This window comes from Ornithorhynchus anatinus, chromosome 14, assembly GCF_004115215.2.
Source record: "Ornithorhynchus anatinus isolate Pmale09 chromosome 14, mOrnAna1.pri.v4, whole genome shotgun sequence".
Lineage (NCBI taxonomy): Eukaryota > Metazoa > Chordata > Mammalia > Monotremata > Ornithorhynchidae > Ornithorhynchus > Ornithorhynchus anatinus.
Genome location: NC_041741.1, coordinates 20920582 through 20929051, shown reverse-complemented (window position 1 = coordinate 20929051; position 8470 = coordinate 20920582). Strand labels below are relative to the sequence as shown.

General features: G+C 40.7%; 1 non-coding gene across 1 annotated transcript; it reads right to left on the bottom strand.

Annotated features, from left to right (window-relative positions):
• Nucleotides 1-5766: 5766 nt before the first annotated feature.
• LOC114816848 lies at nt 5767-5904 on the bottom strand. The gene has a single exon (XR_003764653.1). It is a non-coding gene; the product is annotated as a small nucleolar RNA SNORA7 (small nucleolar RNA).
• Between the last annotated feature and the right edge of the window lie 2566 nt (nt 5905-8470).

Below are 8470 nucleotides of genomic sequence, written 5' to 3'. Positions count from 1 at the left end.
GGAGCTTTTTGAGGAGTAGGAGCTCAACCATGCTGAGAAGCAGTGTGGCTCAGTGGGAAGAGCACGGGCTTAGGAGTCAGAAGTCATGGGTTCTAATCCCAGCTCTGCCACCTATCAGCTGTGTGACTTTGGGCAAATCACTTAAAAACTTTTCGATGCCTCAGCTACCTCATCTGTAAAATGGGGATTTAAAACTGTGAGCCTCACTTGAGACAACCTGATTGCCCTGTATCTACACCAGTGCTTAGACCAGTGCTAGACACACAGTAAGCACTTAACAAATACCAACATTACTATTACTATTATTATATTCTGTTCCTCTTCCTCAGGCCACATCTGGTTTTGCAAGAAAGACCCCAGTGACTGGTACAGTGAAAAGGACTGTCTCACTCAACAACAGTCTACAAGCCAGACACAGACATAGAGTTTGCTGCTTAGTGGGTGGGCATGGTTACGGAATACTACCATACTGCAAAAAAACTGTTAAGGGATTGAGCAAGAGAAGTGGACTGTCAGCACAAAACTAACACCCCTAATGAAAAACCATTAAAGCAAGTCCTACTGATAGTGGGATGTCTCATATCTTTTCATGAAATGGTCTCATACACATAAGTGCTCCAGGATATTAGTCATATAGTCACTTCAGAGGGACCCCACCCTCTCAACAGCATTCTGGATGTCTGGACAACTCTATTTAGGAGTGCATTGCTCCCACAAAATGGGGGAAAGAAGACTAGAAAAGATGTCCTAAAAAATTGCCTGCCTCACCCAAGTCCAGTTTACTGGTGAACTGGTTTAGTTGTGATTTTGCAGTGCCAAAACAAACAAAAAAGAGATTTATACTGAGAAATTAACCATCAAAGCCATGGAACATCAGGAACACTGTTGCACATAATAGTGAAAATATTCATCTGCCTATAAGAAAATCTAGCTGTAATATCACAGGAACTGGCCAGGAACAGAGTTGATACCAGGAACAGAGCTGATATCACAAAACTAAACTAGACTAGATTATATGATGAAGTACAGCACACAGAGGAGATGCTGGTTGCACTTTGCTTTGGAGATGTCTTCCCTCTTCAAAGGCAATGTGGCCTAGTGAAAAGAGCATGGGCTTGGGAGTTAGAGGATATGGATTCTGATCCTGTATCTGCCAATCGACTGCTGAATAATCTTGGGCAAGTCACATAACTTCTCTGTGCTTCAATTTACTCATCTAAAATGGGATGAAAGACCTGGTTCGCCTTAGACTGCAGGCCTCATGGGAGACAGGGACTTTGTCTGACCTGATTAATGTTTCTATGCCCCAGTGCTTGGCACATGGCAACTTCTTAACAATAATGATAATAATTGTTATTATGGTACTTGTTAATCACTTACTCTGTCCCAAGTATTATTCTAAGTGCAGAGATAGATACAAGTTAATCAGGTTGTACACAGTCTCTGTCCCACATGGGGCTCACACTCTTATCCCCATTTTAAAGATGAGGTAACTGAGGCACAGAGACATTAAGTCACACAGCAGACATCTGGTGGAGCCAGGATTAGAACCCAGGAGAGGTAAGGGGCAATGCATGTCCATTTCTGGATAGTAAGAGGAAGAGATCAATCAATCACATTTATTGAGCATTTACTGTGAGCAGAAAATATGTATTAATCACTTGGGAGAGTACAATATAACAGAGTTTGTAGACATATTCCCTGACAACAATGAGCTTACAGTCTAGAGAGGAGACAGACATTAATATAAATAATTCACAATATATGATTTATAGATATGTACATAATGTACATGAGTGCTGTAGACTGAGGGTGGGGTGAGTATATAGTACAAATCCAAATGCACGGATGTTGCAGAGGGACACGGAGTAGGGGAAATGAAAACTTGGTCAGAAAAGGCCTCTTGGAGGAGATGTGATTTTAATAAGGCTTTTAAGACTTATTCAGAGACTTCCTACCTGACTCTGAGTGACCAGCTTCAGTAGCAGAGTGGCAGTTCAGAGACTAATGACAGACAGGCTATGAAACATTTGCACTAGTGGGATCTTCTGAAGCGGGAAAGGGAAAAATGAGAGCGCCAGAGTGCTTACTGGCATAATTACCTCACCGTATAGTTTCCCACAACTCACCCTGATTTTTAAGGAGGAAAGAAATTTTTTGTTAGAAGTGATAGTGGCACACATAAGGTAGTAAGAGTAGGATAGATCCTCATGCTGTTAAGTTTCCTATTTTGAAACTTGGGCATGCTGGCTGAGTAGGAAGAGATAAAGGAAGAAGGGATTACCATAATTCATTGAATTCTGATTGTTCTGAACAATTGGGAGAAAGCAGTGGAAATAAGAGATTCAGTCTCAAGTGCCCTCAAGTGTCCTCTTATATTTTTCTTCCTTCTTCCCTCCTTTTCTCCTTTTTTCTTCTTTGTGATCTTCTGTTTTTATTATTGCTATACTTAATCCCCTACAATGGGACGATTATGTGATTAAATACAGTAAATACTACTGATGTGGAATGAGCTGATAGTTAGATTCTGCTAATTTACATCTCATTGGGAGTAGTAGCAGAAGGAATATCCAGGCAATAAATCCATTTGGGATTGGCAAACTCAGCAGCAGCGGCCTACTTTTGCTAGGTGAATGTGTCAAGAACCATTTTGCAATCACAAACACCATCTTTCACCTGCCAGTCAAAAGAAAAACATCCCTGATGGATCCACAATTTAAAGTAGCATTTCATTGATTATATTAAAATGTAGCAGAGGAACTTACAAAATGTACAGATCACAAGACCCATTCTGTGGATTAGAATGAGACCTTTTTTCATGTACTCCAAGTTCAGAACCTAATCATCAAATAGGTGTACATCAATCTCCTGGAGAATAACATTCACCCAATATTTTGCAGATATAGAAGCTTTGTTGAAAAATGAAAATCAAGCTGAAATTCTCAAAATACACAATGAATGATGTGCAGGATGCTTTGTTCCAGACCTGTCAGTACTTTGGACATGGCCAAGAGAAAACTCCAATATTAGTTTGATGCAAATGATTCAGAAATTAAAAAAAAAAACTTGCTGAGAAGAATCGATGACACTGGCAACATCTTGTGGCACCTGGACTGAAGTGAGACTTTTGGAAATATGAGTCATGGTTTGCCTTATCAAATTAAAGAAACATTCATTACAAGTGGTGGAATGACGAAGAGGAAGAATATAAGGGCTGAGCATATTGCCAAAAACCCACAAACTTCTACAGGTCACTAAAGACATTTTGTGGCCCTGTTCATACTATCATAGTTGCTCCAAAGAATGCAGATGGAGTTAGCCTCATTACCAACAAGGAGGGAATCCTGAATCAGTTGCAAGAATATTTTGATGTTCTCCTCAACCAGCCTGCTACTATTGAAGATGAGGCTCTGCAAAACGTAAACAATATTAGAAAATGTGAAGACGTGGCTTTTTTACTAACTAATGGGGAAACCAACTCAGTAGCTAAAGAAAAATGAAAAACCACCATGGACCCAATGGCATACCCGCTGAGATCAAGAAATGCAGCGGCGATGCCCTGCTCAAGTACTTAAAGATTCATGATACCAATAATGATAATAATGGTTTTGGTTAAGTGCTTACTAAGAGTACTAAGCACTGGGGAAGATATAAGATATTCAGGCTGGATACAGTCCCTATCCTGCATAGGGCTCACAGACTAAGTAGGAGGAAGAAACATTTGGATCACTGAGGTCTTGTAGGCAGGAAACGTGTCTATGCAACTCTGTTATATTGTACTCTCCCAAACACTTACTTCAGTGCACTGAACACACTAAGTGCTCAATAAATAAGATTGATTGAGATAATGCCACAGGATTTCAAAGTTGCATCTCTATTTTCAGAAGAAAGGTGAAAGATGTGATTGCTGTAATCATCAAGGTAACTTGCTTCTCTCCATTACCAGTAAGATGCTAGCCAGAGTACTCCTGGATCAGCTACTAAAGAATATTGTTACCCGAAGGCTCCTAGAATCACAGTGTGGCTTCAGACCAAACATGTACCAGCAGTCATGATCTCCACTTCTTTCTGTATATAGGAAGAGTGCAGGGAACAGCATCAAGACCTCTAATACACTGTCAGAACTTTTAGCCAATTTCAACTAAGTATAAAAGATAAATTGTCCATAGCACAAGCTTTTTGGTATAATAATGAGTATCTGTATATTATTGTTTAACAATGGACAATCATCAATCAGCTAATTTTACCATCTAATTTGCCAAATGTTTCTGCTGCTTTCTACAAACCATTAACAGTGCAATTATTCATTCATTCATTCAATCATATTTATTGAGTGCTTACTGTGTGCACAGCTTGGAAAGAGCTTGGAAAGCACAATTCAGCAATAAAGACAATCCCTGCCCACACTGGACTTACAGTCTAGAAGGGGGAGATGGACATCAAAACAAGTAAACAGGCATCAATATAAATAAATAGAATTATAGATATGTACATACATACACAAGTGCTCTGGGGCAGGGAGATGGGAGTAGAGCAAAGGTTGGGGCGATGTGGATGGGATGGGGAGCTGCTTTTGATGCTGGTCTAATTATTTTGTTTTTTTGTTGGTCTCCCCCTTCTAGACTATTGTTAGGTAGGGATTGTCTCTGTTGCCAAATTTTACATTCGAAGCTCTTAGTACAGTACTCTGCACACCGTAAACGCTCAATAAATACCACTGAATGAATGAATGAATGAATGAATGAATGAATGAATGAAAAGAAGGAGGTGAGCCTTCAATAGGGCTTTGAAGGGGGGAATGTGATTCGTGGATTTGAGGAAGGAGGACGTTTGAGGCCAGAGGTAGGATGTAGGCCAGGGTTGACAGCAGGACAGGTGAGAATGAGGCTCAGTGAAAATTATAATTATAATAGATTACAGTAAAATGCAATCTTAAATATTTGAAATAAATGTTTTCTTTTAATTTAAAGGCACATTCCAAAACTAAGCCTGATTTCTCACCAAAATTTGAGGTGTCCCTCACTCTTGACAGTCCCTGCTCTGTCTTTTTGCTCACACTGTTCCCCTGGCTTGAATCTCCCTTTGTTCCCAATGCAATACACCACATTTCTCCCCACCTCCTCCAAGCCTTCCCCAAATTATGTCCCAGCAACCTTGTTCACATCAACCCATCAACCAACTCTAATGCTTGTGAATGCCCATCCTTAGTATTCTTGTACATATGTCTTTCCAACTGTGCATTCAATTATTTATTTTGATAAGTATAAATATTTTTATGTTTGTTTCACCCATTAGAGTGTAAACTCCTGTGGGGAAGGGGTGTGTTACTTCTTTATTCCATCCTTGCCAAGCACCATGAACAGTGTACATGGTGAATGGGCACTCAACAAATATTGTTACTAAAAATAATTACTATTAGTACTATTATTTTTACAATAGTATAGTGTGATATAATGGATGGTATGATTGAAAAAGGGAGGTACTTCATGAACAAAATCAGTGGGGTGAGGGTGGAGTGAGTGACAGAGAGGATTTCTTGTCTTGTCTTGTGCCGTCAAATCATTTCTGACCCATAGTGACACCATGGACACATCTCTCCCAGAACGCCCTGCTCTCCACCTGCAATTGTTCTGGTAGTGTATCCATAGAGTTTTCTTGGATTTGGATCACAGAAGTGATTTACCATTGCCACCTTCCTTGCAGTAAACTTGAGTCTTCACCCTTGACTGTCTCCCATGTTGCTGCTGCCCTTCATGGTGAGTTTTGAGTTGTAGCAGATTGCCTTCCACTCACTAGCCACTGCCCAGGCTAGGAATGAAATGGGTAGGCCTCTGCTTCACTCTCCCTCCCATAGCTGAGACTGGTAGAGTACTGGAAATTCTCCAGGTGCAACTGGGAGAGGGGAGAGGATTTCTAGCATTGGATGAAGGTCAAGTAAGAAAATCGTGGTTCATCTACCAAGCGCTGATGCAAGAAGGAGATTTTCTATGCTATTGACAATGACAGCTTGCAAGTATGTTGTTACTTGATAGGTTCTAGGATCCCGAGAATATCTTAGTCATCCAAACTCCTCTGGCTGAGGGTTTTAACAATAATATTACTCTTGAATGTGGATTATCAGAAATGCAGGTTTCTGGAAATTTTACTTAATAATAGACCTTATCATGAGGTTTTGATTGTAAAAAGTCATTATTCTTCTCTCAGATTTACATCCATTGTTTTCATCATAAAAGGTTTGTTGCCAAACATTTTGAGTTAGAACTTACAGAATCACTATGAAAGAAAGAGCATGGTCTAGTGGTAAGAGCATAGGCCAAGGAATCAGAGAACCTGGATTCTAATCCCTGCTTTGCCACTTGTCTGCTACTGACCTTGAACAAGTCACTTAGCTTCTCTGAGCCTCAGATCCATCATCTGCAAAATGGAGATTCAAAAGCCCCACGTGGGAGCTGATTATGGAGTAGCGTGGCTTAGTGGAAAGAACAAGGGTTTGGAAGTTCAGAGGTCATGGGTTCTAATTCTGGCTCCACCATTTGTCAACTGTGTGACTTTGAGCAAGTTACTTCACTTCTCTGTGCCTCAGTTACCTCATCTGTAAAATGGAGATTCAAAAGCCCCACATGGGACCTGATTATGGAGTAGCGTGGCTTAGTGGAAAGAGCAAGGGCTTGAAAGTCAGAGGTAATGGGTTGTAATCCCAGCTTCACCATTTGTCAGTTGTGTGACTTTGGCCAAGTCACTTCACTCCTCTGTACTTATGTTACCTCATCTGTAAAAGGGGAATTAAAACTGTGAGCCTCGCATTGGACAGCTTGATTACCTTGTATCTACTCCAGCTCTTAGAACAGTGCTTGGCACATAGTAAGTGCTTAACAATTATCATTATCATTATATCTACCCTGGCTTACACTAAGTACTTAGCAAAAACATATTTATTATTTTTTCATTATTATTATTATTGTTTTTATTGTCTGGTCAACAATATAAATAGTTAAATTGGAGGGAGGACCTGATTGGCTGCGAAGAAGTTTACTGAGAAGTATGTTTTTCCAGGTGCTGTAGTCTATTAAGGGCAAATACATTGTCCAAATAAGTACATGGAAGCTGCGTGTTCTGCTGAATTGTAAGAAAAAAGATACAAATATTTTTAGTTTACTTCCAGAGTCTATAATAATATTATTTTGTTCCATGGATTAGAGAAGCAGTGTGGCTCAGTGGAAAGAGCCTGGGCTTGGAAGTCAGAGGTCATGGGTTCGAATCCCGGCTCTGCCACTTGTCAGCTGTGTGACTGTGGGCAAGTCCCTTAACTTCTCTATGCCTCAGTTCTCTCATCTGTAAAATGGGGATTAACTGTGAGCCTCCCATGGGACAACCTGATTACCCTGTATCTACCCCAGTGCTTAGAACAGTGCTCTGCACATAGTAAGCGCTTAACAAATACCAACATTATTATTATTAGAGAATTGGAACTTCTCTTTCCAATAAATCATTTGTTCATTGCTAAATCATCTCTTTATTAAATGTTTACTGGGTTTGGGGGGCTGTACCTTAGTACAAACTCCTCTCAGAAGCATATAAGAAGAATAACAATAACAGGCATTGCCCTTGAGGAACTTACCATTTATTATGGGAGACCGGAGACAAGTATTCCCTTTTCCTTCCATATTTTCAGCTACTATGCATTCTGTTAGGGCATGACAGTGAGGCATGACAGTGACCTACGAGAGATTCCTGTGACATGGTTACCTGTGAGAGGCTCTGATGCTATATTATCATTCTCATTTCAGCTGGGCTATTTAAAACTAGCTCTATCCCTAATCCATTCATGACCATATGTACTCCCTCGCTCCCAGGAATTCTGCAGCCTTTCACATCCTGAAGCTGTTTCCCAACTTCTCCCCTGCAGCTTCCTCCAACCCAAATCCATTTCATTCCCTCTCCACAGCTCCAACACCACACAGATCCCACCACCACTACTGACCTCACCTCCCTGGACATTTTCCTCCTCTCCTCCATGAGCACTATGAAAATGGGCTAAGGTCTAGGCTAGCAGACTAGATGGGGAAGAACACGAACTGGTGATGCAAAAGGAAGGAGATGGGGCAAGGGTCTCCAGGGTCTCCAGTGAGACCTCTACTGCCTTGAGTCCCCTTCTGCTCTGCACCTTTCTCCTCCACTACCATTTGTTTTCCCCCTTCCCATTATTCTTGGCTACGGCCCACCAACTAGGCTTCACCATTTTGGAACCACAAAAATGTCATAAAAGCATATACAGAACACAGGAGAGTCCAGCCACAGCAGAAAGGCATGGAGGTGTGAGTGCCTCGTGTTGGAAGACTTTAGGGAACAGAAAAGTAGAGACAAAGCTACTTACATTAGAATTTGTATTTCGACTTGAACAGAAGTGATTTAATAATAATGTTGGTATTTGTTAAGCACTTACTATGTGCAGAGCATTGTTCTAAGTGCT